Here is a 6,598-nt window from a genome sequence, read left to right as displayed (position 1 = left end):
TATATACTAAAAATCATCTTAAAACTTAATTTAAGTAAATAAATAAATTTGTTTATTGATTTTTTTTCCTCAATGTAATAGGATAACTATAACAATCAATTTTTTCCATGTTCTCCCTTACAAAAGATTCAGTGAAAGCTATGTGTGTTTCTCCCATAAGATAAAAGCCCATATATCCTATCGTTATTTTTTAATTTGCAAGATAGATCTTCTGTCATAATTCAAAATCATTGAACATATAAAAGTGGATACTCTCCTAAAGAGTTAACCTCCAACACTCACTCTCCATTATTTAAATCAATAAAATATTAGTCAGTATTATCAATTATAATTTTTGACATTTTTTTTTGTTTTTGATATCATGCGATAACCCAGTGACCCAACCACACCTTATCTTGGTCTTACATTTTTTGTCGATTTTTGGAGTATGGAGGGGGTGACCTAAGGTAAGAATATCTCAATGGAAGATTGATAAGATAGCTTGGTTAAGGAGTATAGGAGGCTACCGCTACCATAGATAGGGACCAATCCATAGTTAGACTAGCCAATCGTTTCGAATCGGATCAGCTTAAACTGAAACTGCTGGATCAACGACTAAATCAACCCAATCAACCATTACTACCTTTGCTTTTCCCTTTTCAAGGTTAACTCAAACAACCCAACCATCGAATAAACTCAATTAATGCTACACAATATTTATTACTCATTTTTTCACAAAATAAAGAACAAGTATCATCCAATTAATTGGCTAGGCATACATCCCATATGCATTGTTTCATGTGGACCCATGAGAGCATTAGAGCATTACTCTTTGTCTTAGCATTCTAGACCAGGGAACCTTACAATGTCCTCCAAAAATACTAAATTATTTAAATGCCTGACATTGAGCATGGCATAAATTAAATGTATGGAATGCCCAAACATCTTGTCATGCTCCTTCCTCGTGGGAAGGAGGGAAGGAGTGAAATCTCATCTTAGGAATCCAAATTGCCACAGTTTTTTCATATTTATTTATTGAGGAGGAATTATTTTATAGGGTACGTTGAGTTGACGGTGGCATTTCATAATATAAATATTGCTTATTATGAAAAATAATACTCCATACCTTTGCTTAGATCGAAGGGTAAAATTAAATTCATAAAAAATAAAAATAATAAAAAATCACATAGATAATTTAACATAAGATATATAGATTCGCTAGATTTCTTGTTAGAGATGGGCCTTTTCACTCCTATCGAGATTTTTCAAATGCTTGTGTAACATGTCAAAAGTTTGACCCCATATTTAAAAAATTAAAAAAAATAATTATTATTTTTAATGAAATAAAGTGGATTACATAGTTATTTGAGTCTTTATTTTTATATGATAGATTATAGTTTTAGGAGGGAGCATTTATGTCCAGTGTAAGTTATTTTGGTTAAGTTCTCATGAGCGAAAGAGATTTGTTGATCTAGTCTTTAAAGTCACTCAATGATTGAATTTGGTCTTAGTACATCTTTGGGAATTTAACCTTTCTATATGGAGTAATCAAAGAACATATCATCATATTGATTAATTATGACACAATCTTTTGGTATTAAAAATACGTTTAAATGTTATTATTATATGTAAAGGTAACTTTGTAAATCTTTGAAGAAAATATGAGTTGCTCCTAGTTGTAAAGGCAACACCCAATCTCAATCAATTTACTAGTGCATTAGTCATTTTAATGTTGAAAATTGTAGATTAAAGTTCCTTTTGCTTATGTTTTGGGTCCATTTCAATTTAAAAGAGTTTTGTGTGATAGAAGCATACAAATGTTATGTTTTCAGTTAAGAGTGCTCACACAGCCTTAGCTTTATCCATTTCTATAGTTCGTTTCTTTGCGACTAATCCCAATCCTTAGTTTATTCCCTTTTTACTCCAAGTCAAATTTGCAATTACGAAAGTGATCTCTACCAGTTTTGCACTCGTGGAAATTACTCATTTGCTTTTAAAATTTGAATTCTAGTTTTGGGTTGATGTTAGTTATCCTTATAACCATTGTGTGTCTACTCAAAGTAGGAAATATTTCATTTGTGACTCCTACTATTTATCTAAAGTGATCAATTTTTAGTTCATTTTAAAGGCAAATATAACTTTGATTGCTTGCATCCTAGAGCTATCATTAGTATTTTCACACATTATCAAAGAATCTACATTGCACAATCATATACATAATCTTACATATTTGAGATTGGTTTCCTTAGTATTTTATCTAACCATTGAATAGATATCCTTAAATGGTTTGACACAAGAGTGTAACTGTTTCTCCCACATGCAAAGTAACAAGAACCAAAAATAATTTTTAAGTCAGGACAAACCAAGAACATTGAGGTGAGCCAAAAATGGTGTGGTGTGGATATATTGGACATCTTTTGCATCAGTAACATCATCAGTAACAACATTTTTGTTCTTATTTTAGAAACATAATTTGTCACTAGAGTGGTTGTTGTTTTTATCTTTGTTCACTTTGTAGATTTTAACTAGGCCTTTGCCAATAAGAGATTTTTTTATAGCAACTCCTTTTTCAATGATCTCATTAAAGGAATTGAAACAATGAATATGCAAATAGAAGCCAGTTTCTTGGTTTAAGTTTTGAACAAAAATGGTTACAAGTTTTTGGGAATATGCCAAGGAAATCTACTAGCAAGGTGTTTCCACCTTTGCAAGAAAGAGACAAATATTTCACCATTTTTTCCTTGTGTTAGATAAGTCCATCATGTTGATCTCATGTTCTGTATTGTAGGAAAAGTGTGTGACAAATCATGTTGTTAGTTTGGAAAAAGGTACTAATGATCCCATGTGGAAGATGTGTAAACCAATGAAAGGTTTGTCCACCTAATATCCTTGGGAATATCCTCAAAAGATAAGCATCAAACTAAGAAAACTCTTGGAAAGCAATATATAATTCCTTAAGGTGTTCCCTAGGATCTCCCTTTCCTTTGTATCTATCAAACTTAGACATCTCAAAATTTTGAGGAAAGGTGATGAAGGTGATAGACTGGTCAAAAGGATATAGGAATAACTCTTGAAAGGTATAAGTGTTCTTTTGATTTCTAAATTGAAGGTCCTTGAGGGAGTCTTTAATTTGTTGGATGTATTGGGCTAATGAACTTCTGGGATTAAGAGGTGTAAGTGGATGATAATGGGCATTAGGAGGTTGGAGTGTTTGAATGTTTTGGTAGGTGGAGGCAATAGGATTAGAGGTTTGAATAGCATGAGTTGTGTTTAGTGGGATGGAAGTAGAGACATGAGTTTAGGGGATAGAAACTTGTGGTTGTGGTATGTGGGATGAAATGGGTTGGATGTTAATATTATTTACATGGGATGGGATTTTAATACACACGTGTGAGGTAGGATTAGGTAATGGTTTGGGAAGTGGTAGATTGACTAGAGGTTGGAATTGAAGTTTTGAAAGTGATGGGTTGGTTAGAGGCGGATACATTATGTATAGTATTTTGGGGGTTAGAAGGTGGAGGTGTGGAAGGACCTTGTTGGAAAATTTTGGACACATCAAATTCATGGGGTAATTTAGCACCTAAACTAGCTCATGCTAGTAAATATTGTTTATCATTTTCTAAAGGTAATAATGCATGTGGTCCATTGTTAAGGGGTTTGGGGAGAAATCCTCTTAGGAAGACTCACTAGGATTAGATTCTAAAGGAACATGGTTTGACAATAGGAATGTGTTCTCTAGAGGGATTTCACAAAAGAATTCTTCAAAGAAGATATCATTGGATGTGGATTTGAGAAGACTTTGGGAAGCCATGCTTTTCCTAGTTTGTGACCTAGTGATAGGCATAGACCTTAGAGTGATGGGTGTAGAAGTTTAGGGATGTTTGAGAAAGCTCGAAGTGGTTTATGGATGACTATGAATGGTTTAGGGAAGGTTTGTGAGTTTTAGTGTGGATTAGGATAGTTTAGAGGAGATTGGAATAGATTACGGATGCATTAAAGTGGATTAGTGAAAACTAAGGATAGATAAGTAGAATCTAGAATGGATTAGGGATGATTTAGTATAGATTAAGGATGACTAGGGATGGTGTAGGATGGTTTATGGAAAGACGGGTAGTTGAGGGACATTTAAGGATGAAATATGGATGACTAATGATGGATTAGAGAAAATTGGGGTGAATTAGGGTTGACAAGGGCTATATGTGGAAGAACTAGGGATATGGTAGACCTTAGGATGAATCAAAATTAGATTTAAAAGAATGATGGTATGAATTGGGAACACTAAAGTGAAACCAAGAGATGATAAATGGATGCAAGATCAAATATTTCTTAGGTAACCTAGATCCTTAACAAGATGATGATAATCTTACTTAGGTCGACCAATCCCCAAGAAAGATAGGACTAGATAAAGTATCTTAAGTTGGACAGTCCCCAATGTAGGTTAGATAAATGATGGAATTAGGCCAAACTGTCCATAAGATAGGCTTGGATAAAAAGATGGATAAGGATCAAAGATCTAGATCAAACCGTAAACAAGCTTTATTTTTCTAATGGATATGGATATGGATTTGACTTTGGATGATGGGATCTAAATGATCTAATGGCTATGGATGATGGAAGATAGCTTAATCCAGCCTTATACGGTTTATAGGAAAGGTACACAAGTTATAGCTAAGCCAATGGATGCAAATGGCAATATTAGGGCTAGGATTTTAAAAAAGTGAGGATTTTAGTCAAATCGATTATGAATAATGGATTTCAAGGCTAGAATGATGGTCTTGGAGGGTGACCCTAGGTCTTACATAGGTATATAAACTATAATGTCACACAAAGGAGCTATTTGGAGGTCATATAAAGATGACAGAATAGAGGTGCCTTAATTTGTAAAAGAGACACCTTAATATACAATAGAGGTGTCTTAGGATGAAATAGAGTCACCTCAAGATGCAACACTATGCATAGACACCTCAAGTTGACATAGAGGTGAGTTTTGACACAACAAATGAAAGGGTTTTTAGTTTTGGATGTTTTTAAATGATCTTGGATGGATTTGGAAAGAAATATACAAACAAGAAGACACAATGGATAAACTTGACTGAATTTTGTTGGTATTGCACATAAAAACATGCCAAGAACATAAGTGCAATCCTAAATTATTCATGTAGGTTGTTATTCCTCATGGACTCACAAGGCTAAAATTCATCCTCTCTCAAAGTGAAAGGTTACATTTGTCCCCTTCTAGTGTCATATTACCATGAGAGGATAACTAGAGAATGTAGGTTCATGTACCACCATACACCTATTATCTTGGAGGATAAGACTTGCCTAAAGTAGACTACATCTCATCACATGTAGACACAATGTGAACACTTTTCCTCCCTAATAGTGATGCACCACTTGGGTACTAATCAATGGTATTAAAGGCGTCTAAAATAAGCTTCTTAATGGTATCTATGAATGGTGAGCCCATTTATAAGAGCTTTAGATTACAGGGGTCTCCCCTACTCTCATCACTAGATAGTCTTAGTGGACTAATGGTCTTGCAGCTTGGCTTTGCATGACACTAGATACACTTTGAAGTAAAAAAAATTCTCTTGCCCCTTTATATAGGCTACCAAAAAAAGGGGTTGAAGTCAACCATGAGGTGATGAAATCCCCAAGAGGGCTTCCTAATAAGAAAAGACTACATCAGGTTTTTCTGATCACCCAAATTTGTATGAAGCCCAAGGGTAGAGAATACACACAAACTATTAAGTCTTGGGTAACACAACAAATAATCTAAAAAAATTAAGAATGTGGGATTTCTAGTGCATCCAAGGTTACATGAAGTGTAAGGAGAGAGAACACATCCACACAATCTTACAAACATGAAAAATAATTTTAAATTAACCAACTAAACTAACTTTAATGCCTAGATTAGATAAAAAAAACATCTTGTACAAATGTAACTTGCACCAAACCATTAGTAGTTTGCATCAACCAAGTCTTTGACAAGCATGGCTAGTTGCACCACTTTGTTAAAGAGCCAAGAAAACAAGTTATCTCAAAACCCTAACTCAAAATACTAGAAAAATATAAATTGAAACATAGGCACCACAATATAATGAACATGTCTGGTTATATGCAACAAAAGCACTATTTCTAAGAACACAAGCATAAGAGCACAAACAAAGAACTAGAAAAGTATGAAAAAACCCTTATATTAAAGAAGAGGAAAGTTTTATTTAATAAAAGACACCATGTGATGATAAAAAAGTTCCTTAGGATGCAATAGATGTGCCTTAGGGTGGAATAGAGGCATAGTTTCACAAAAAGGCAAAAAAAAAACAATTCTACTATAAAAAAATATAGATTTCAGGGCCCAAAAGTGTTCTTATTGTTATGCAATCACCAATATAGATAGGGTAGATTCCACCCCTATAAAATAGATAAAAATAAACCACAAGAGGTCACAAGATAGTTTGCAACACTCGATTGCTGAAAAGACCTAAAAACCCCAATTTAGAACAAGTATGAAAAACCTTAGGAAAAATTGATTTATGCCAAAAGAGCTTTAGTAGGCCCACAAAAACAAATGTTAGGATGCTTACTGATTGATCAATAATATTGCAAGACCCCACTT

The sequence above is a fragment of the Cryptomeria japonica genome, chromosome 10 (genome assembly GCF_030272615.1).
Source record: "Cryptomeria japonica chromosome 10, Sugi_1.0, whole genome shotgun sequence".
Classification (NCBI taxonomy): domain Eukaryota; kingdom Viridiplantae; phylum Streptophyta; class Pinopsida; order Cupressales; family Cupressaceae; genus Cryptomeria; species Cryptomeria japonica.
The sequence above is the reverse complement of the archived record's forward strand: the minus strand, read 5'-3'. Positions refer to the sequence as shown.